At 37.5% G+C, this 25,608-nt stretch overlaps 1 protein-coding gene across 16 annotated transcripts in view; it reads left to right on the forward strand.

Annotated features, from left to right (window-relative positions):
* The first annotated feature begins 6,361 nt into the window (after positions 1 to 6,361).
* Positions 6,362 to 25,608, forward strand: part of Gycbeta100B (guanylate cyclase soluble subunit beta-1-like) — a 649,167-nt gene continuing 629,920 nt past the window's right edge. For 4 of the 16 annotated variants that reach the window (XM_073959948.1, XM_073959946.1, XM_073959947.1 and 1 more), the window contains exon 1: positions 6,378 to 6,776. The gene's annotated coding sequence lies outside the window, so the exon portion shown is untranslated. Of the gene's footprint in view, positions 6,847 to 25,608 lie in introns of all 16 variants that reach the window. The other 12 variants (XM_073959957.1, XM_073959954.1, XM_073959958.1 and 9 more) reach the window with 7 other exon arrangements.

Raw genomic sequence — 25,608 nt, forward strand, 5'->3', positions numbered from 1 at the left:
ACATTGTTTGAAATAAGTTTTGTAAAAGGTATGTTATGAAATACCCCTTAAACAACGTGAAATAAAAATTTTAGAGTTTCAGAATGTTCTGAAGAATTGATGGTTACATTATTTGGAACATTTTTAGAATGGTTACTTGTTTCAACTTCCAACAGTTTAGTTGTTACTGACCAGAATTTCAGAAATTATGTAAAATTTCTATATTTTAACGAGTTTGATGTGCAAGATGCAGCTTTTCCTAGTTCATCTGCTTGACACTTAAGTTCTACTACTTTAGGGCTACAATATTGCTGAAGACTGCAAAGCAAAATTCTTATTAGTTTCGGAGATAAAGGTCCGATCACTGGAAAAAAGGCTCATTTTAGGTCGGTTTAGATGAGGCCATAAAATCTAAACCCGATCTAAGAACACAAAACCCAATTAAGGTTTTTGTAGTCTTAAAATGTACTTTCAGAAAATATCCATTAAAAGTTGTTTGCATTTCCAGTGTTGCACAGTGTTATACATATATAATTATAGACATATAATACGTTTTTTTTATGAATTTGTAATTATATATTATTTTTGTTGTACTGCGATTACATCACAATTTGTACTTAGTATTCATTCGATCGGCAATTCTTGCTATTTATTGAGCCATGGATCTCTTTTTTTATTAATTTTCTCGTTTAGAGTTAAGCTTGATGATCGGAAATTGTTTGCAAGTGAAAAAGGAAAGCCAAGAACTCGAACCCACACAGTCCCCAAATTATCTTTCTTATCTTTCTATTTTTTCATAAATAAATTACGCAACGGGACTTGTGTCTGGGAGTAAACTACATAAAAACAGAAAACTAAGTTTTACGTCTTTTTCACTTGAAAGAGAATCAATAAAAAATTTAATTTTATTTTCATACAAAAGGACCTAAGTCGCCTACACCACTCACCAGTATTATAAATTTGTTTTGGCAAAAGTCCATTTAACACCGCAAAATATTTGTCGGAGACCCCCAATGTGGTATACCAATCTTCATATCTCGACGAGATAGAGCGATTTTGAGATGTGTGTCCGTCCGTCAGTCTGTCCATTATAAATTGTAATCAGACTCCCGGCCGCAATTATGAACCGATCGTCACGAACTTTTACATGGAGGTCGGGTTCAGACCAGAATAGACACCTATTGTCATTGGTGATGATTGTGAAATATTTAGCGGGTGAAATGAACAATAAATATATTTTTTATCCAATTTTGTAGCGGCTATGTAGGTCACAATAATAGTCCGATCGCCTCGAAATTTTAAATAAGGTGAGAGTATATGACAAAGAAAAAGCTTGCAAATTGAGGTGGTGATCAGATATTATTTAGAGGGTTAAATCGACCACAACTTTTGTGTGCAAGTTGTGAAATTTTTTAATATACAGCTTAAATCTTTATTTCTGGAAGAAGTCGATCTCTCAGATAACAGAGGTACAGCCTAATATATACAGTTATTTGTTTGTAGTGTAATCATAAAGACGCTAGAGGTCGCAATTATAGCTCAATAGTCACGAAATTTTGCATGAGGGAAGAGTTTAGGTCGAAGAAGATGTCTACAATTTTAACGATGATTTGATATTATTTAGTGCGTGAAATGGACCATTACTTTTGTATGAAAGATATACAAATTCAATTTTGGTCTATATTTTAATTCCTGAAGGGCATACGAGGGTCACTAAAAACCTCCTGGCGTAGGAAACACGCAGTGTCGCCAGGCGTCATTTGAAATTTTTTTTGGAAAGTTTGACAGTTTTTAGCCTAAGCATACTTAGGACAGCTTGACATGCTACCATGTGTTGAGTTGTTTATGGTTTATGGTTGATTGAGACACCTCCAAAACATCGCTTCTGAACGTTTTTACAGCATCTTCTGGTGACGAAAATCGTTGACCACGCCTTTTTCTTGATGTGCTGCAATCAAATGAAGTCATTGGAACCCCAGTCAGGGCTGTACGGCGCATGACCCATCAATTCTACGTTTTGTCTGGTCAAAGAGGCGCTGGTTTGAATCGATTTGTGTGAGCTCGCATTGTCATGATGCGGAACACTCAGAATTAACCGTCCTATATATCTCAAGCCGTATAGTGGCCACACGTTCAGTTTTGTCAAAGAAACAGGGGACCATTTGCTTCGAACGTCTTTTTCCATGAACACATTTCGTTGGATTGGGCTCGCTTTCGAAGATCCGAGAGCATAGATCCAAGATTCGTAGTCTGTGAGGATCAAAAAACTTTTTTGGAGAAAAAGACAATGTTCTTTTCCAAACCGAATATCTCAGCTTCTATAAGGGGTATGCCAAAAGCAAAACCTGCTAATGAAAGTAGAAGATATCGCCTTTGCAACGATGTAAAGTAGGTTGTTGTGGGTGGTCAAACAACGAAGATATCGCAATAGCCGCTAATAGAACACAACTTTTCATTTTTGCGATTTTAATAATAATGACGAATATGACAGCTTTGGTTGGGGACCTTCCAAAAACAAAGTCTGACGATGAAAGTAGAAAATCCCATCTTTACAATGATGCAAAGTAGGTTGGCGTAGGTGGCCAAATAACGGAGATATCGCAATAGTCGTTAATACATCCATTTTTCCATTTCTTTGTCATCACGCTACAGGTCGCAATTTTGATCGGATAGTCACGAAATTTTGGGGGTTAATGAGAGTCCTACAGAGGAAGAAGCCTATTGATTTTTGTGATGGTCGGATAATATTCAGGGGTCGGAATGGGAAAAGTAGAAAATCCCATCTTTACAATGATGTAAAGCATGTTGGCGTATGTGGCCAAATAACGGAGATATAGCAATAGTCGGTAATAAGTCCTTTTTTTAATTATACCCTCAGCCTTTAGGCTAAAGAGGGTATTTACACTTTGATACGACCAAAAATGTGCCTCATCGAAATAATGGTTTTAGACCCCAAGTATGTTTGTACGATATCCGTTTCAGACAATTTTGAGTAGATCTAGCAATGTCCGTCCGTCTGTCTGTCTGTCTGTCTGGCAGGCTGGTGCGCACGATAACTCTCGAACGGATTAATCGATTCGGTTCAAATTTTGGGTATCGAAATATTTTGTCCAGATTCGATTTAAGTTCGAAGATGGGCCATATAGGTCCACTCCTTCAGGTACCTCCCCCACAAAAGTTCGAAAATGTTCGGAAAATTTGTGCGCACGATAACTCTCGAAGGGAATAACCGATTTGGTCCATACTTTGCACATCGTGTAATTTCTACCAAACTTAGATGAGGTTCCAATATGGACTCAATCGGTCTACTCCTTCGGGTACCTCCCACACAAAATTTCGGAAAAGTTCAGTTTAGGACCTGGTCTCGAATCGCTCTGATTTTTGTTTACGCAAGTTGTGTTCGCTGTCCTCTATACGACGCTGTAAGTTTCATTAGGGGCAAGTCCATACTTCCTGAGAAAATAGCCTGAAAGTCACAAAAACCCTATGACACCGTGTGTAGTGGTTGGAACGCAAGATAACTCTCGAACGGATCTGCCGATTCGGTCCAAAATTTGGCTTTCGTAATATTTTGTCCAAACTTAGTTCAAGTTCAAAGATGGATTATATCGGTCCACTCCTTCCAGTACCTCACCCACAAAAGTTCGAAAATGTTCGGAAAATTTGTGCGTACGATAACTCTTGAAGGGAGCAACCGATACTTTGCACATTATGAAATTTCTACCAGAATTATATAAGGTTCCAATATGGACTCAATCGGTAAACTCCTTTGAGTACCTCCCACACAAAATTTCGGAAAAGTTCAGTTTAGGACCTGCTCTCGAATCGCCTTGGATTTTGTTGTAACATCTTGTATTCACTGTCCCCTATACGAAGGTACAAGCTTCCTCAGGGGCAAGTCCATACTTCCTGAGAAAATAGCCTGAAAGGTACAAAAAAGCCCTATGACACCGTGTGTAGTGGTTGGAGCGCAAGATAACTCTCGACCGAATCTGCCGATTCAGTCCAAAATGTGACCTTCAAAATATTTTGTGCAAACTTAGTTTAAGTTTGAAAATAAGCCCTACCGGTCCACTCCTTCAGGTACCTCCCTCACAAAAGTTCAAAAATGTTCGGAAAAATTTTTCGCACTATAACTCTTGATGGGAGTGACCGATTTGATCCATACTTTACACATTCTCATAATATCTACCAGATATAGAACAGGTTCGAATATGGACTATATTTGTCCAATCCATCCCGCACCTCCCACGCAAAATTTTGGATAAGTTCACTTTAAGACCTGCTATTGAATCACTTTGATTTTTGTTGAAGCAACTTACATTCGCTGCCTTAATTGCGATGGTAAAAGTTGTTTCAGGGGCAAGTCCATACTTCTTGAGAAAACAGCCCGAAGGGTGTTAAAACCCCCTATGGCACCCCCACGATCTATGTCGGTCCATTCCTTTAAGTACCTTTTCAGCAAAATTTTTGAACTTTAATCCTAATCAAAATTTTTGTCGGTTCATACAACCAAAATTTTGAAACCCCCTAAAAAGTGTTTCAATTTGCACAGGCTGAGGGTATATCTCTGTCGGCAAAGCCGACTGATACTTTTTTACTTGTTTTTTATAATCACGCTACACGTCGTAATTTTGATTGGATCGTCACGAAATTTTGGGTGTTAATTGGGGTCCCACCGAGGAGCAAACCTATTGGTAATGGTCGGATATTATTCAGGGGTCGGAATGTGATGGTTGATAGTTGGCATACATCCCACTTTTCCATTTTTTTATTTGAGTTATTCTGACGATGCACTTAAACGCGTTCCAATAAAATTGACCTGTATTAATGAAGACATTCAGAGCAAAGGCGCTAAGCTATCCCAATTTTAATATTTTGAATTTTACCAGTCAAAAGCTTATGCACAGGGGAAGTGGTGTAGGGTATCACATAGTCGGCCCCGACCCGACTGTAGTCTTGGCTCACTTGTTATAAATGCAAAAGGTTGTTGATTTGTTCCATAGGATCTTTTTTTCATGGTTTTGGCAATTTGTTTTACATGGAACACTTTATGTCACATTTTAACAAACATACTTTTGATCAATTGTGTTCCACCTCCTTTATGTGAAGTGCTATCTCGTCGAGATATGAAGAGCTGAAAATTCTGAGGCTTCAATAAAACAGTTGCAGTAGAAAATAAATGCTTTAGGGACTATTGTTATATGTTTCCTTTACATTTATTTAAGGAGTGGACTCCTCCACTTTCGAAAAATATAATTTTTATTAGATTATTTTTGTTGTCTTATTTCATCGTTTAATTCATTCGAAAAAATCAATAATCGGTCGAAGGGATATTGTTGGAGCAATCATATTCTAAGAACAAAATAGTGTATTTTAAAATTCTTAAAATATGTATTGTTGGCGCAACAATATATTTTGTGTCATCATGTTTCCTAATAAAAAATATATGGTTGAAACAACAATATATATTTTCAGATTTTTAAAATACACTATTTTGTTCTTAGAATATGATTGCTCCAACAATATCTCTTCTCTGTGTGTATGGAAAAAGACCTACTGACGCTTCCCATGATGCAAATTGCGATAATGTGTTTGCTAGATAACGGGCCTACTCCCTAATATATAGTGGGTTTTTCTCCCATGCTTCAAATTGTCTCTATCATGACAGAGAAATTCCCAGTTTTGACATTATTGTAAATTACGTGGAGCCTCAGCGTATTAATTATCCAATTGGATTTTTATGCATATGTTGCAACTTAGCCACTTTAGCTGTCGTTAAAGTTTCTTTTTTAATATTAAATTTGGGGAAGGCGAAGGCACCCACAACCTCCCGACATATAATTGAATATGCATTTTTCCGGCCAGGTAACATACAATTTTCAATGGTGCCAAAATATCCCTCAGTAATGTTGGCGACATTTCCTGAGTATTTCAGCTATGAACAACTTCTTTACAAGTGGAGTCGTAGAACACAGTAGAATCCACACAGTTATTTCTTACAATAAGTTTATTTGTTAAATAAAGGAATTTTATTTGTTAAATAAATGATAACCACAGATTTAGTTTAATTGGTAAGGACATCATTGTTTAAAACCTACATCCTGGCCCTTAGCCTTATGACAATACTGTCCTTTCAAGCACTTACGTATTTTTCACAGGCACAAACCCTAAAAAAGCTTTTATCAAAAGCTTCGTAAATTGATTCTCTTTTCCTTCGTTCTCCTCTCATACTCACAGGCATACAACAAACTTTTGACAGTTGTCTTAGGTCCTGTCAGCCTGCCAAATTAAAACATACACAAAACAGCTGAGCCATCCATCGTTTTTCTCCCGGCTGGGGTAAACAGATGAAAAGCGCCATTTATATAAAAACTATGCTAGTCGAACAAATCCTCAGTCACAGACGGTTCTTTGAAACGAACGGAAGTTAACGCGGCGAACAAAACAAAACGGCATTAAAAGTGAAAAAAATAAGAAAAAATAGAAAGTCCGACGGGTATCTTAGTCTCTGGTGTCTGGCAGGCACCACACATTCATTCAATACCAACAAAAAAGAAAGTATTCGACACATAGTAAATACGGGGCGCGCGCTTGTCTGTGTATCCGGGTAATCTTTGTCGGTGTTCGTTCCTTCGTTGATTCGTAGTGGCGTTCTTGTGTTTATATCTATGTTAGTGGGTCTCTTTAAAACATTGTTTAGTGTATCACTGTTACCTACATACAGCCATACATACGTACATCTGTGTCAGTGTGTTACAAGTATTTCACTTTCAGTTGGCTGGTCTCGTTCGTCGGTAAGAGTTTGTGTTCGTGTTTATATTAGTGGTCCTTTTTGTGAGTGTGTGTTTGTGTGTAAATGTTTGGGTATGCGTGTATATTTATGAGTCTTTAAAGTAATAAATTATACAAAAAGCAGCAACAGCAACAAAAGTTTTTAAATCGAAATAAAAGAAAAATGTCATCAGACGCAAACAACAACAACAACAACGAATATTGTGCTACAACAACAGTGAATTGCATGAATATGTGGTGATATTTTGAAATGCCAATAGTAAATAAACAACAAACACCAACAATAACAACAATTGTCAAGTCAAATGGTCGTGAAGTTTTTACAGGAAACAAATACGAATGTTGTCGTATATCATGCCCATGGCTAGTTACGGACGGCGGCAAGCCAAGTTGAATGATCTATTAAATGCCAAGGAAACCACAATCAGTGTTTATGAAAAAAATGTGCTCAATCGAAGAAAAAAAGTGAAATTGTGTTCTTTTTATGTGCCATTAAATCTTTGCAGCTGTGAATAAGAGCCACAAAACCCTGCCAATTCAATATTATTTATGGAAACCACAATGAATTTAATAAAATAACAACGAATAGAGGGAAACCATATTTAAAACAATCTTTGATGCAAACCTTTTTCCGCCTCTTCCCCTTGGCAATTTTATTATTAAATTCTGGGAAAAACAAACACTTGTTGTGAACACCCAAAGTACACAACGCACCGCAATTTTGCTACTGCTGCTTGTCGCCACATGCCTCTAATTAAAATTTTAGCTTGCCATGTAAAATATAAAAAGAATATAGCAAAGAGTTGTGACAAGGAAAATCTTTGAAGAAAGTCAAGGTCAAAATATTGATTAGTTGAAGATATGAAATTTATGTATGTCGTCTAAAATCGAAAGTGATAATGAATGAAATGTAGAATTTGTGGAAAGCTAGTAATTACATTGCCGTTGTGGTGCACACAAGCCTTGCACACTAACCGATCGACTTCGAATCCCAGGACTGGCAACATCACACGTTCAAATGTGGCAAATATACGTCTCAGCGTAATGTAGCCGATATTTTCTGAATATTTTAGCCATGTAAAACTTCTCTATGCGTATGTGGTGTTTTAGGACACGCCGTTGGAATTCGACTATAAAATGGCTGTGATGTTTGTTTGTACGTTTGTCTGTGCATTAATAACTCAGAAACGGCTGAAAAAACTACCTGTAAGGTTCCCAACATAGGTTCACACTTTGAAATAGCCGCCATATAAAGGTGCCATCCGATTGAAGACATTTTTAGATACATTTTCTTTTCTAATTTAGTCATGGGGTATCATAAAATATCTCCACCTTAAATTGTGGACAGGAAAGAAAACTATTCCTTTAAAGTTCAAAATATTTAATTCTGCCTTGCCGAACATAATATTTACATATTTTCTTGCTTGGTAAACGTTTGAACCGCCATGCGTATGATTTATTTTATAATTTTCTAATAATAACAATTATACACACTGGGGTTACAAAGTTAAAAAATAAACAAGTAAAAAGTCTTTAAGTTCGGCCGGGCCGAACTTTTGATACTCTCCACTATAAAATAGTCTCTATTAAAATGGAATAATTAGGGTCCTTTCACAATTTTAGTTGGAACAACTTTTCGACAATGGATAGACTCCTACTGCCTCCCACTATTACTTAAATTACACTGTGAACACAAATGTTGGGGCAGGGATCATTCCTTTTGGAAATGAAAGCCCTTGGTGTGTGTACATTAAAAACCCCGAAGGACAGATGCGCCGTGAGTCGAACTTCCGCGTTATGGCGTGATGAAGTTTTTGCAAGAGACCCTGTAAGCCATCATGAATTAGCATTATATCTTTGTTTGTTGTTTTTGTAGAGCACTTAAGCAACAGTGAACAAAGATATAACGCTAATTCCTGATGGCCCACAGGGTCTCTATCAAAATCACGCCATAACGCGGAAGCTCGACTCACCGCGGATCTGTCCTTCGGGGTTCATAATATACTCACCAAGGGCTTTCTTCCCCAAGAGGAATTTTCCGTGCCCCAGACTTTCACCTCCATTTTGTTGCAGAGTGTTATCTAATCTAATCTAAAAAAATGTGTTCAGCTAGGTGAAAGGTACCACCAACGGGGCTATATCAAAGAGTCAGCCTATCTTTAATTTTTTTTGGCGGGAAAGTTTTATGGCTGCAGGGAACTTCAGGAGTCAAATTGAGGGTAGTTTCATCAAAACAATGTAGCCCCTCAAAAATGGACCCATATTGACGAATTTTAGTGAAGAAATTTCGTGACCACTGAAAATTCCCGAAAAAACGGGAGGTACAGTTATATGGGGGATATACCAAAACATGGACCTATATTGACGATTATTTTTGAATAGACAAAATTGTAGCTAAAATTCTCAAAATACCGATCATTACAGCTAGTTCGGTTAAAAATTGCAGCTAAAATTCTCAAAATACCGAAAATCGGGAGATACCGTTATATGGGGGCTATACCAAAACATGAACCTATGTTGACGATGTTTCGTTGGAGATGTTTTATGACCACTGAGAACCTCAAATGTGAAATTACAGCTAGTTCGGTTAAAAATTGTAACTAAAATGCTCAAAATACCGAAAATCGGGAGGTACGGTTATAAGGGGGCAATACCAAAACATTGACCTATGTTGATGATGTTTGGTGGAGATGTTTCATGACCACTGAGAACCTCAAATGTTAAATTGCAGATAGTTCGGTTACAAATGGTGGCTAAAATGACCAAAATCGGGAGGTACCGTTATATGGGGGCTATACCAAAACATGGACCTATGCCCATATCCTTTGGGGTATAAGTTTGTTGATCACTAGGAACCCCAAGTGCCAAATTATAGCTAATTCGGTCTGCAAATGTGGCGAAGAACGTCAAAATACCTCAAATCCGGAGGTACCGTTATATAGGGGCTATACCAAATAGTGGACCGATATAGTCCATCTTCGAACTTGACCTGCCTATGGAAAAAAGACCCTCGGGTGCAAAATTTCAGCACTCTATCTCAATTATTGCGGATGCTAGAGTGATTACAACAGACGGACGGACAGACGGACATGGCTAGATCGTCTTAGAATTTTATCCTGATCAAGTATATATATATTTTATAGGGTCGCAAATGATTAGTTCGATGTGTTACAAACGGAATGACAAACTTAATATACCCTCCATACTATGGTGGAGGGTATAATAAAGTAAGATAGGTTAAAATAAGGTGTTCATTAGGGTTATGACTTTTTTAAAACCTCATATCTCTATATCATAGCGTGATGAGTGTCTATATAAGATTACATAAAATCTTAACTATAAGGTGATTCGGTAAAAAAACCTTAGGCCCAAAATTAATTTAAAATTTGCATTTATCAGAATTATGGTAAATTTTTTGAAGTCACAGTAATTAGATACATACAGTGGCGGTCAGCTAATTAGAGACAATAAATTCAGTTTAATAGATTATTCGATTTCATTTAAAAATGAGAAGATTTTGATGAAATAAATTTTACATATAATGTATTGGTATAAACACTATCGAGTGATGTCAACACGCCAGCTAATTAGGGACATTAGTAGTAAAATTAACTTTAAGGTTAATTGATGCATATTTTTATACAACAAGTAAGCAAGGGCTATAGTCGGACAGGGCCGACCATGCGATACCCTACACCACTACACTGCGAATTAGCTTTCAGCAAATCAAAATTCCTTTTGGACAAATAAAGTTTTTGTAAGAAATAACTTTGTGGAGTCTGCCACCTTATCACATCAAGTTTAAATAACAATATAATAATTGTTCCACAAACATCCCAGAAGGGACAGGGAGTGCACCAAGATTCATATTACATCAATGATATGGGGCCTACAATTTATTACCGAGTCCGAAAGGGGTGTCTTAAGACACCACCTGTAGAGAAGTTTTGCTTGGCTGAAATACTCAGAAAATGTCGCCAACTTTACTGAGGGGTATTTTGCCATCGCTGCAAATTTGATGTTGACAGGCGTGCAAAGCGGGTGTGCATACAATTGTACCATGGTGGCACAAATAAATAATTTAACCATGGAAATTTGAGGAAGTTGAAATATAGCTCTACCCTATGGCAAATATTAGAAACGAAGATACCTTATGATTTTTTTTTTTTGGTATTGATCATATTAAATTTATAGGACGTCTATTCTTTAAAAATCAGAATATGTAAAATTTCCATGCTATGACATTTCTAATATGGTGCCAGCCAGGTACAATGGTATCAAAATTTCAACGGTGGTAAAATACCTTTAGGTAATATTGGTGACATTTCCTGAGTATCTCAGTCATGAAAAACTTCTCTACAAGGGGTGCCTTAGGACACGCCGTTCGGACTCGGCGATAAACAGTAGGTCCCATATCATTAGACAGGGGAATCCTATGCAAATGCATACATGGTTAGGAGAAATGTCGTAGAGGCAATGTGATCAGACAAAAACTTGTTTTAAAACAAAATAAAACGAATTAGTCTGGACCTAATTTTTTGAATATTTAGACATATGTACGAGTATTTGCATAAAATGAGCATATGCAAAACCATATGCAAGAATTTGTGGCCTAAATATCCCATCGAATTCACTGAAATTTTGTATTAAGTCATCGTTTGGGGTATAAAACTTTCGACCTGAAATTTATCGGAATAGGCCCACGTCTTCACATAGCCCAAAGAACAGTACCTCCAGATATCCGGTATTTTGAAGGTTGTGGTCTCAATATCCCACTGAAATGGCTGACATTTTGTATAAAGTCTTCGTTGAGGGTATAAAACTTTCCACCTGAAATTTGTCTGTATATGTCCGGGTCTACATATCGCTCCCTCTCGATTTTCGATATTTTGAAGGTTGTGGCCTCAATATCCCACTCAAATGGCTGAAATGTTGTATTAAGTCTTCGTTGGGGGTATAAAACTTTCGACTTGAAATTTGTCGGTATAGGTCCATGTCTTCATATAGCTCCCATAGAACAGTACCTACCGATTTGCTGTATTGTGAAGGTTGTGGTCTCAATATCCCACTGAAATGGCTGACATTTTGTATAAAGTCTTCGTTGAGGGTATAAAACTTTCCACCTGAAATTTGTCTGTATAGGTCCGGGTCTACATATCGCTCCCATACAATGGTACCTCCCGATTTTCGACATTTTGAAGGTTGTGACCTCAATATCCCACTCAAATGGCTGAAATGTTGTATTAAGTCTTCGTTGGGGGTACAAAACTTTCCACCTGGAATTTATCGATATAGGTCTAGGCCTTCAGATAGCTCCCCATTTTCAACATTTTGAAGGTTGTCTGAAGAGAATTTTAAACAGAAAAAATGTACACATAAACATTTTAGATGATATTATTAAAATATTTATTGCATACGAAATTATGTAAAATAAATAAAGTTTGCATATGCATAATTTATACATTTTGCTTACTTACTTACTTAGTTGGCCCATTACAGAACATTTGTTCCATAGACCGAACTAAGAAAAGATCTCCATTCCTCTCTGTTTTTCGCTTGACTTTTTGGAATACCGCGCCTTTCCATTTCTTCATCCACTTGTGTGCTCCATCGAAGCTTAGGCCTGCCGATTCTGCGTGCACCGCCATGTGGCATGTATTCATACGCCTTTATAGCGGGTTCATCATCGCTCATTCTCATGATATGGCCTAGCCAACGCAATCGTTGCATCTCGATACGTTTAACTATATGCATGTCTTTGTATAGCTTATATAGCTCGTGGTTCATACGACGTCGATATTCACCGTCAACGCAAATCGGCCCGTAGATCTTTCGAAGAATTTTCCTCTCAAACACACCAAGCACTGCCTTATCTGCTTGCACAAGTACCCATGCTTCGGAGCCATACATTAGCACGGGTAGTATCAGCGTTTTGTATAGTGTTATTTTTGTTTGACGAGATGTGGCTTTGTTTTTAAATTGCTTACTTAATCTATAGTAGCATCTGTTGGCCAATACAATTCTTCTTATTTCACAACTGATGTTGTTTGTTGTGTTTATGGCAGTGCCGAGGTAGACGAAGTCTTTAACTACCTCAAAATTATAGGTACCAACTTCTACGGTTGGTCCGAGCTCTATGGACGCTTTGCGCGTCGACACCATCAATTTGGTCTTTTCGCCGTTTACCGCCAGACCCACTTTCGCAGATTCTGCTTCGACCTTCCTAAAGGTATCAGTTACTTCCTTTACTGATCGTCCCATGATGTCTATGTCATCAGCATAGGCAAGTAACATGTGACTATTGGTGTAAATTGTGCCATTTCTTTTGACATTTGCATCTCGTATTACCTTTTCCAGCAAAATGTTGAATAGGTCACACGAAAGGCTGTCTCCTTGTCTGAAACCTCTTTTGGTACAAAATTCTTCGGAGAGGTTCTTTCCAATTTTAACTGAGGACCGAGTATCAGTTAGAGCCATCTTACAAAGCCGGATGAGCTTTGCGGGAATACCAAATTCAGACATTGCATGGAATACCTTTGATCGGAGGGGACTGTCGAATGCTGCTTTATAATCGACAAAAAGGTGAAATGTGTCGATCTGCATCTCTTGGGTCTTCTCTAGGATTTGCCGCAGGGTAAATATCTGGTCAATGGTGGACTTGCCAGGTCTAAAGCCACATTGGTATGGTCCAATTATCCCGTTGACCATAGGCTTTATTCGTTCGCACAGTATCCCTGACACTATCTTATAGGCAATAGGGAGTAGACTTATGCCCCTATAGTTGGAGCATACAGTCTTATCTCCTTTCTTGTGGACGGGACATAGGATGCTCAGGTTCCAATCGTCGGGTACGCGTTCTTCCTGCCAGATGGTGCTAACTAGCTGATGCATACACCTTATCAGCGCGTCGCCTCCGGTTTTAAACAGGTCGGCTGGTAAGCCGTCGGCTCCTGCTGCTTTATTATTCTTCAGCCGATTGATTGCTGTTTTTACCTCATCTTGGCCGGGTGGTATACATTCTATACCATCTTCTGGGATTGGATCTGCGGTATCATCGTCTTCGCCACTATTGGATACCAGCAGATTGGAGAAATGTTCCTTCCATATCCTGAGCACGCTATCTGTATCTGTATCTGTTACCAGATTACCTTGCTGGTCTCTACAGGAGGATGTGCCTGTACCAAAGCCATCTGTTTGATGTTTCACTCTTTGGTAGAATTTTCGGACTTCATTCTGGCTCCTGTACATCTCGATTTTTTCACACTCCCGCTTTTCCATTTCTCTCTTTTTCTTGCGGAAAAGACGTTTCTCTTCTCTCCTTTTCTCCCGATATCTCTCTCGTGCGCTACGCGTTGCTACTGATTGTAAAGTAGCTCTATATGCCGCATTTTTATCTTCGGTAGCAGCACGACACTCCTGGTCATACCATGAATTCCTTTGTGGAGGTCTCTGGAATCCAAGTATGGATTTTGCGGCTGTTTGCATGGAGTGGGCAATATTTTGCCATTGTGTTGTTATGTTATCGGGACAAGGAGTGCTCGCGTTAAGCAATTGGGCTAGTTGAGTGGAATATGCTGTGGCTATCTGTTGTGTTTGCTGGGACAGCCAGGTGCCCTTATGAATATCGAGATGATTAAATCTGGTACTGCTAACTACCATGTTTTTTGCAGCTGCAAAGTCTATCAGCCTCATACCATTGTCAGATGTTTCACTGTGGAGACTGAATTTCCCGACTGTTGGGCCAAAGATATTCTCCTTTCCAATTTTGGCATTAAAATCGCCTAGAATGATTTTAATGTCATGGGCAGGGCAACGGTCATATGTTTCTTCTAAGCGCTCGTAAAATATATCTTTGGTCTGTTCGTCCTTTTCTTCAGTGGGAGCATGAGCGCAAATAAAGCTGATGTTGAAGAATTTAGCTTTTATTCGAATTGCAGCAAGTTTTTCATTCACTGGGGTGAAGCTGGATACCAGATGTTGTAGTCTCCGACTAACTACGAATCCGCAACCAAACTCATGCTTTACGTCATGGCAGCTATAATACAGTGCGTCACCTTTAGGTGTTGTTGTGACGCCTTTCCCAATCCATCGTATTTCCTGTATGGCAGTAATATCGGCCTTGTACTTTTCAAGTACATCTGCCAATGCGAAGACTGCACCTTCTCTATAAAGAGTGCGAACATTCCAGGTGCAGATTCGCAGATCATGGTCCTTAAAACGTTTGCGGGGTTCGTCAACTTTAGAGGGGTTTGTTTTTCTTTTCTTTCGTTTTTTCATAGTAGGCTGTTTTTTTCTAGGGGAGGGTTACTAACCCGACGCCCAAACCCAAGTTTTTAACGTTCTTATGGGTGAACGCGCGGCACATGTTAGCTCACTACCTTTAACGGGTGTTAAAGGCAGTTCCCCAGGTGACACCACGGGGAGGTCAGTGTCCACATGAGATGAAAGAGGGACCAAGATAAATCCTGGGCTTTGCCATGTTAAAACCGGTCAGGACCGTTCCTTGGTATCTTCCATCCCCTACGTCACCTTTATACATTATACATTTTGCATATATGATATATTTCGATTGGAATTTAATCAAAAGCCATAAAAATATGCCCAGTCCCAAAATTAAACAAAAATAGGGGTTGCATAAAATTCCGTGTCTACATATCATTGAGCTAATATTAATCGGGGTGCGTTCATTGATATAAGAGAAGACTCCATTGTCCCTAGCGGGATGTTTGTGAAACAATTATATATTACTCATTTCCAATAAATATTCTTAAATTTGAAAATTGGCGTTGTTTAGCCCCTTCTGCTACATTTTTAAATTTTGGACAATTAGACAAGTAATACGCTAGGGCTCCACGCAATTTGCAAAAACTGGGAATTTCTCTGTCATGATAGAGGCAATTTGTAGCATGCGAGGAAGATGTGGTTCTCTTCACAGTAGGCAGTAGGTCCGTTATCAAGCACGCATATTATTGCAATTTTCATCAGAGAAAAGGTCAGTGCTTATTTTTCCACATATAAGCGATTTTGCCGGTTTATGCCCTCCAGGAATTCAGTAGTAGTAGTAGTAGTAGTAGTGGTATCTTTATTTCATTTGTAATTTCAATTATAATGTGACAGAATAACAATATTAAAAGGATGTGTAATAAATAATTCATTCTAACATATAAATTATTACAAAATTGAGATTAATTGAAATAAAGATTTACAGCTTTGACATCATGTCGTCAGCCGGATTTATGATTTACACTAATATTTTAGCAATCTAAGGGATGCATATGAGATTGATAGTAAAAAATTATTAGGTGTACTCCGTTAATATTAATTTGCGATATTTTAATGCGTTCTTTAGATAATTAATAAGGTTTCCCCAATCGGCCATCTCTCTTCCGTTCAGGATTTCAACTAGTTCTGTCTCTGTTAAATATTGTTTATTGAAGAATTGCAAACGCTGCCCTCTTAATATAGGACATATGCCAACAAAGTGGTATATCGTCTCCCTTTCACCCAGATTACATAAAGTACACGTATCATTTTCAGTCAGATTCAAATTCCTCTGATTAGCATTGAGGTAAATTAAATCAACTCGTGCTTTAAATATCCATGAGATCTCTTTGATATTATATTTATTATTCAGATAGTGTACCCCTCTAGTTAAATCCAATCTTCTGTAAAAGCGTGTTTCGCTTCTTTGAGCCTTTTGTATCGACTCCTCTCTATTTGCATTGACTAATCTCTCCAATAACGTGTTGTACATACAGCTCCATTGAGTCTGTGTAATATTTTCTTCCAATGATTGCATACCTAGTTGAGTAATTATGTCATTAAGAGATCTCACGCAAAATATGTTCTTCCGAAGCAATATTTTTGTTAGTTTGTGCGGTAGCCTCTCATTTTTGTATTGAAAGAGTGTTTTGGATATGTAGCCCATATGGAGTTGAAGCGTATATATATGACTCTCTTCCACATCGGTCTCAATACAAAGAGCGTAACTTGGTGTGGCCTCTGGTAGTCGTAAAATCCGCTTCAGAAAGAAGCGTTGCAGTTTGTCAACTTCATCAAAATAACCATATCCCCAGACTTGGGCGGCATACGATTGCACTGACCTGCATACTGCCAAATATAAATTCCATTTTTGTTGTAGGGAAACGTCATCTTTTTTTAAAAAGTTATTCCATGTGGCATTAATGGCACTCTTGGCTTGGTTATTTCGCGTCTGAACGTGCTTCATAAATTTCATTTGTGGCGTTAGTACTACTCCCAAGTATTTATAGTCTCCTACTACTTCCAATTGTTCTGCATGGAAAAACCATTTCTCCTGTTGTGCCAGTCTCCCTCCGTTTCTGAAAACCATTATCTTTGACTTGTCTGTGTTGACAGTTAAACTCCATCTGTTACAATACTCCTCCAAATTGTGTATCATTCGTTGCAGTGTGGACGCATCATCAGCAAGAAGGACTATATCATCGGCATATAGTAAAACTTTTACTTTTATTCCTTCTATATCTATGCCATCTTCCAAGGAATCGCTTAAATCATTAATATATAGGGAAAATAGTAACGGCGATAATAGACATCCTTGCTTTACACCTGCTTCCGTTTCAAAATAGTCAGACGTCTCTTCTCCAGTCCACACTGCCGACTGAGTATTATGATATACAGCTTCTACCATCTTTACAAATTTTAAAGAAATCCCAATCTGGTGTAGTTTGAAGATTAGTAGACTGCGATTGATTTTGTCGAATGCAGCTCGGAAATCAACAAACAATGCGTATACTTTCTTCTTTTCTGCCAGTTTAATATTAACGATTGATGCGAGGTTATATATATTATCCGCTGTGGAGTAGTTTTTACGAAAACCTGCCTGGTATTCGACCAACACATCATTTTCTTCGGTCCACTTCGCCAATCTTTCGTTAAGTATGCCCATGAAAATTTTTGCCACACAATTCATGAAAGATATACCCCTATAGTTGGCAGCATCTTCCAAACTTCCTTTTTTATGTATAGGGAATATTATTGTTTTCTGAAACTTTTCATCCATCTTGGCCTCAACGTAAATTTTGTTGTACATATTCACCAGTTGTACCAGGTATTCATCTGTAGCGTTTTTAAAGAACTCGTATGGAATTCTGTCTTCACCCGGGGCTTTTTTCTCTTTGGTTTTACTCAAAATATGTTTGATCTCTGCTAAACTTATATCTCTGTCCAATGTATAATTTACCGTGTGCGCCGGGGCATACTGAAAACTCGCTGTCGAATGTTCTATCCTGAGTAGTTGCATAAAATGTCCTTTAAGAGCTTCTGCCGAAAGGGTATGGCTTATACGAAAATCTTGTTCGTTTATTTCTTTTACTAGCCTCCACCATTCTTCTCCGTTTACCGTATTATTAATCTTATTGGTGATTCGGGCATAATGTAATTTTTTACTCGTTTCACAAACTTCCTTATATTTCTTTTTTGCTGTGAAATATGCCTGCCTGTCGGGTTCCGAGGATGATTTTCGGAATTTGTTTAAACATTGGAACGACTTCTTCCTTGCCCAGTGGCATGCATCATTGAACCACTTATTCTGTTGTACATAGTGTCGGGCAGTCCGTTGTTGTGGTGCAGATGATATGATTATATCGGTCATGTCTTTAAGGCATGTTAAGTTTTGGTTCGCTGTTAACGTGTTTATATGAGTGTTGAGATTCTCCTGATACTGAGTTTTATGAGTATCAATCCAACGTAATTTTGGTAGTAATTTTAGACTCTCTTCTCGTTCACCTGACTTACTTAGTTTAAGGTTGAGCGTTATTGGCAAATGATCGGACCAAATTTTTTCTTCAACACTAAAGTTTTCGACATATTGGATCATACTTGCAGATACAGCACAGATATCGTTTACAGATGTTCCAATATTACTAACATATGTAAAATTGCCATCGACATCACCCATCGTTTGGCCATTTAAAATAACTAGGTTGTGTTCATTGCAGAAATCAACTCCAGGAATTCAAATATGGACCAAAAATAAAATGTTTTTATTTTTCATACACAAGTAGTGGCCCATTTCACCCGCTAAATAATATCAGATCATCATCCAAAATTTTAGGCATCTTCTTCGACCTAAACCCTTACCTCATGCAAAATTCCGTGACTATTGAGCTATAATTGCGACCACTAGCGTGTTTATGATTACACTACAAGCAACAAACTAGATATTTTAGGTGGTAACTCTGTTATCTGAACGCGTAAATCAACATAATTGGCATCAATGGAAAGGGTAAGAATTGGCCTTCCAAATATTATTTACGTGGGCGGAATGTATCTTCCAGGAATAAAGATACAACCGGTATATTAAAAATGTTCACAATTTTCACACAAAAATTATGGTCCATTTAACCCTCTAAACATCATTCGATCACCATCTCAAATTGCAAGCATCTTGTTTGTCATATACTGCTGCCTTGTTCGAATTTTCGAGGCGATCGGGCTATTATTGCGACCAACAGAGCAGCTACAAAATCGGATAAAAATTATGTTTTTGGTCCATTTCACCCTCTAAATATTTCACGATCATCCGCAATAACAATAGGTGTCTATTCTGGTCTAAAGCGGACCTCCATGTAACATTTCCTGACGATCGGTTCATAATTGCGGCCTGGAGTTTGATTACAATTTATAATGGACAGACGGACGGACGGACGGACACACATCTCAAAATCGCTTTATCTCGCCGAGATATGAAGATTGGTATACCACATTGGAGGTCTCCGACGAATATTTCGCGGTGTTACATGCATTTTTTCCAAAACAAACTTATAATACCCTTTCCACATGTGGTGTAGGCTATAAAAATCAAAATTTTTCAAAGTGGTTTGTGCATGACCTTTTTCAATTTTATTCATTCTTTAGTTTAGTTTGTAGGCTTAAGTTGATTCATTCGTGCAACAGGAAATAATTTTTGAGAAACAAATTTGTATTCATTTCATAATGGTCTGTTCCTGAACTGTAAGATTCTAAAATTTTTTACTATTTTTTCCGATTCTTGCAGGTTCTGGAACAGAGCAACATTTTTTCAATTTGTTATATTTGAATTTCGATTTGTTATATTTCAATTGAATAAAAGTTATTTTAGTGATTAATAGGCAAAATTTCATTCTTCCGTGCTACAGGAAATCATTTTTGAGAAAAAATGTCGACAAGTCATAACCCTAGTGTTCATATTATTTCTAACGTTATGACCTTTCAAAATAGATAATCCAAAAGGACCAAGATTTGCGCCCAATTCTGCAACTAATTTCAGCTATTTTGTGATACACATACATTAAAATAAAATAAAGAAGAACAACAAAAACCTTGTCGATTTCAATTTAATTTTACGAAATTGTTTCTAATTTCCAATTTTGTATTTTAAGCGTCAAATACACGAAATCGGGCGAAAATATCTGGGGTTGTATACAAATCCAAACTAATTTTAATATAATTTGCAAACTTATTTCTAGTCTTAATTTCTAATTTCATCAACATTGGACAGACTTTTTTCTAGACCAAATTTTGTTACACATCTCAAATTTCATCAAAATTGGACACACATAGCGAGGTTGATGTACCAAATACTTAAAATTTGAGGAAAATATATATAGGAGCTATATCCCAATCTGCACCGATTTCAATAAGATTTGGCAAACATACAAACATATTTAATCACATACCGGTAGTCGAAAAAAGCTATGAAGCAAATGTTCTATTTTTAAAACAACTGAGGTGAAATTATATTCAAATTTAACACTCCAATTTTTTTCGTTTCACGATTTTGCTTGGAAACCGCAAGCCCTATCAAACATGAATTCGATCAAATGTTGTATCAGTGAAAATTTTCTAAAAGATTGACCTTAATGGTATTTTCGTAGGTTTTACCATTTTTGAAATATAGAAGTTAAAATTGGGACGATTCACTGACTGACTTACACAGTGGAAGGGTTTGCGGATTCTGAAACAGCAATGTTCATAGATGATAAGAAATCCAAAAACAATCGAAATAAATTGCGGTTAAATTTCATATTTTTAGGCTTATTTTAGGTTTTCAGGATTTTGCTTGGAATCGGCAAGTCGTTTTGAAATTGGACTAAAGAAAATCTTGTAGCAGTGAAAATTCTACAAAATTTTCTATAGTCCTATTTCGAAAGGACTTGCCGTTTCCAAGCAAAATCCTAAAAACCTAAAATAAAACAAAAACTCTGAACTTTGACCGCAATTTTTTTCAAAATCCGACCAATGATTTTTTTTCTTGTTTTTGGATTTTTCTCATCTATGAACATTGCTGTTTCAGAATCCGCAAAAACTTCCCATGTGTAAGCGGGTTTCATTTAAAATTAGTTAAGGTGCACCCTTTATGACATTGTTTTATAAGGAGGCAATACATTCAGTGCATTGTCACAATTTGAACTTCTATATCTCAAAAATGGTAAAACCTAGAAAAAAGTCAGAATGTGCAGACTTTTCACTGTTACAACATTTTCTCTAATCCCATTTCGATAGGGCTTGCAGTTTCTAAACAAAATCGTTAAACCCTTAAAAATCCTAAAAATCCAATCTTTGACCGCGATTTATTTGAAAATCCCTCCGGCGATTTTTTTTGTTTTTCTCTTTTATGAACATTGTAGTTTCAGAATCCTTTCATTTAAGGTTATTTAAGGCACACCGTGTACATCAGTTACATGAAATCTTCAGATAATATATATGGGATCTATATCCAAATCTGAACCGATTTCCACCAAAAGGCGACCTGTGTTTTGCGAACGGACGAACAGACGAGCGAACATGAATAAATCGACTCAGAACGGAATTACGGGTCAGAAGTTTGCGGTTCAATCCCTGACCAGAGCATCAACATTTTCGGCGGTGTCAAATACCCTCAGTATAATGTTGGCTTACTTTTCCTGAGTATTTCATTCGGACTCGGCGATTAAAAGTAGGTCCAATATCATTGAGCCAATATGAATCGGCGTGTACTCGCTGGTATGAGAAAGTCTCTTGTGTCCCTTCGAGGATTTTTTGAGAACATATTGTTACGAAAGTAACCGGTAGATTTAAATAAACTTAGATGAATTTCCGCTATTTTAAGAATATGAATTGTAACGTAACGTTTTATTTAGCATTTAGTATATTTGTATCAGTTTTGTATGGAGTTTACTGTAATTATGAAATTATATCTTAGCTGTTGTACTATTTCTCTCTATTTATTTTGACTATTCAATTACGCTTCTGCATTGTGGGGTCAATCATTGTAACCCATTCTCCTCTCCCTTATTTACTAACGTAACTCTATTAGTTATTTACACTCACCGGTCTGTTTGTATGTGTGTACACGTGTGTATTTACCAATCGGTTAGCATTACGCCTGAACATTGTAGAACCTCCCAGATTAAAGGGACTAGAACAGTATGTAACGAGGTTTTGTCGTCGGCTGGGGTAAGCTCAGTCGCGTCCAGGTTCTCCATAAGGACCTCCTAAACCTTACGAAATGAGAAGACTAGTATTCTCCCTTTCCTGGTGGTTTAATTCAGATCTTTATTGATTAAAACTAGTTTACAATCTACTCGTAATTAAATGCGATAAGTATATTTAATGTATATGGGTTTGTTTCGTTGGGGTTGATTATGGCCGCTTCGGCGTTACTGCGGAAGTTTGGCGGTTGGGGACTTCGTGGCGTACCCTCTTCTAGAAGCTATGGTTCGCTGGTGATAATTCGTAGTGACTGTTTGTTGATTTTCGGGACCCCGATGTATTCAGGGTTCGGCTGCAGATGTTCGGGGCCACGATGTATTCGGGGTTCGGCTGCAGATGTTTGGGACCACGATGTATTCGGAGTTCGGCTGCAGATGTTCGGGACCACGATGTATTCGGAGTTCGGCTGCAGATGTTCGGGACCACGAGGTATTCGGAGTTCGGATGTCGATGTTCGGGCCCACGATGTATTCAGGGTTCGGCTGCAAATGTTCGGGACCACGAAGTGTTCGGCTGTCGATGTTCGGGTGTTAGTCTAGGCTACGATCTAGTGACTACTGTACGCTACTATGTGCTAAGAACGAAACAGCCGGCACGAATGCCCTGTGGAACAGATGACTCGAAGGCCCCGTGGAACAGCTGGCACGCAAGCCCTGTGGAATAGATGACACGAAGGCCCTGTGGAACAGCTGGCACTAATGCCCTGTGAAATGTATCAACCACCACAACTTAATGTGGTAGCTTCCAAAAATAATTTCCAACACTGTTACACCACGTGTAAGTTGGCGGACTTAGAGCAACCTTTTGTTCCAGCCCGTGTAGCAAACTCCCTGCAGTATTAAGCTCCCATACACAAGTAAATCTGAAATACTTTAGTGGCCTGGAGTACAGAGTGAATGAGAATTATTCGCAGGGTGCGTTAAAATTGTAACTGCGATATTACCCTGGAATTGAATTCTCCGTTGGGTTGCATGTTAAACAGAACATATAAACAGATGTAATATAGTGACTGCTGCCTATTGAATGGCTGTGCAGTATGTCTGCAGTGTATTGGGTGGTAGCTGGTATTGTGTTGTTGTGCTATATGCAGAGTATTTAGTGGTATCCAGCATTGTGTTGTTGTGTTATATATGTAGTCCGGTCAAAATAGACATGCGTATAAGGGGGAAATAGCAAAAATTCCCACAAAGCTGAATTTTGGTGGAGAGCTGGGGTTGGCCATTAGAAGCAACGTTCTTAATGGTCCCCATCGATCCCATGTGTGCAAAACAAGTTATTCGGGGTCAAAGGTCATTTTTGGAGACATTATTCAGTTTTTTTAATTTTTCTCAAAAACGGTAAGACGTAGCAAAAGCCGGCTAAAGTAAAAGTTGTAGATTCAATAATTGTCTACAAGATATCGCGATCTAAATGTCAGATAAAAAATTAGTCGCGTAAGTATGTACATTCTGAGGCGAATCGGTTAAAGTAACGATATCCACCTTGCAGTAATCTGTTCAGTAGAACCGGGTCTAAACCGGTTTTTAAATTTGGCCTTTCGGGTCGAATAACCGGTGAACCGGATCTGCAACCGTTGAAAATTATACATTTCCGTAATCAGCGCAACAGACCCTACCTTCGGACAAAACTTGAAAAAAAATCGGAGAGTTTTCGTTGGGGTCGTTCCCGTTGGACTTTCGATTATACATGTGGCTATTTTTGCATAAAATGACTCTAACATTGAATAACTCTACTAAACACGCTCCGATTTTGTTGGAATTTTTTTTTAGAAGATAGCTATAATTTCGCTCTTCAATAAAATATATATTTTTTGTGGGACAGACCCGATTACTTCGCTTATATTAGCCGGTTCGTCTAAATAATTGAATATTTCCCTTATAAGTGCATAAAAATCATGTGTTTTTTTAGATCAGCTATATCTCAAGAATGGTTCCTTCTAGGAAAAAAATTATAAAGGTCAAGCTTATAGATAATTTTTCTGTCTACAATATTTACTTTAGTCACTTTTTGATTAGAACAACCGTTTTCAAAAAATAAATCCGAAAACCTAAAAACCCTTAAAATTTGACCTTTGACCCCGAATATTTTGTTTTGCACACATGGGGTCGATGGGGACTTTTAGGCAGTTGCTTCTAATGGCAAACCCTAGCTCTCCACCAACATTCAGCTTTGTGGGAATTTTTGCTATTTCAATGTCTATTTTGACCGGACTAATGTACGTGATAACGTCACGTTACAAGTCTATGTATCAGCGAGCACATATAAATACGGGTAAGGAGCGGCTGGGCGTTCCCGTTGTAATTTGAATCGCGACTTAAAATCGTCAATGTAATCTCAAGGGTAAAGAAGTAACCTGAATAGAGTAAAGGTGTGTGCTTACAACGTCAATAAAGCATTGTAGAAGTGCAATCGTAATGCAAAACGAACCGTCTACACGGGATTAAGTTCAACCCTAATTTCGTAATTATATTTATGTATTTTTCGAATCTTTACACCTCATTCAGTATAACGGAACACAGTTTTGGTGCATATTAAGGGGTTGGAGAGGTATATTCGAAGTCCTCATAAATGGGTACCATAAAACTATGAAGTGTTTTTACGGTTTTCCCTACATTTCTTATTTGATTAATCTAAGATCTTCTAATATGATTAAGTATTGGTTAAGCTAATATTTGGGAAAAAATTATTAAGTTAGGTCATTATTTTAGTATAGCTCCCATACAAGTGTATCTCCCGACATTTTAGGCATATATTACAACTAAACTGAAATACAACTTATTGAAATATTTTTATCAAACATCATCTCCATATATTCTCATTTTGGAATAACCTTCATATAAAATATTCTGCTATTTTTTTAACTCTTCAAAAGTAGGGAGAAAATGGATACATTTTAAATTTATTTTTAATATGCTTCTAATCTTCTTCTGTAATTAATATATTTTTCTAAGATTCTGATATCTAAAATAGCCCCTTTTGATGCGTAAAAAAATATTACACTTTATACAAGTAAAAGTAAACAATATATCAAGGCATATATAAGGTAACTACATGCAGTTATATAAGGTAACTGCATGAATTACAAAACAATGTTATAGTCAAACAACAATGTTATAGTCAAAAAATATTGAATAATGGGGTCGTTCTAAAAAACATAAATACATTTTGAAAATCCTCTAAACTATAACAAACTTGAATCAAAATGTAAATATAAAGCATTCAGAAGTGTCGTAGCTCATTTTTATTACACGTTTACGATGAAAAGAAGTATTTTATGATAGCAAATTTCTGATTGTCACTTCTACCTTACCCCCCGTTTACACATGCAGGTGACTGTTCGAA

Source organism: Musca autumnalis, unplaced genomic scaffold (genome assembly GCF_047663935.1).
Source record: "Musca autumnalis isolate F117 unplaced genomic scaffold, ASM4766393v1 scaffold_1, whole genome shotgun sequence".
NCBI lineage: Eukaryota > Metazoa > Arthropoda > Insecta > Diptera > Muscidae > Musca > Musca autumnalis.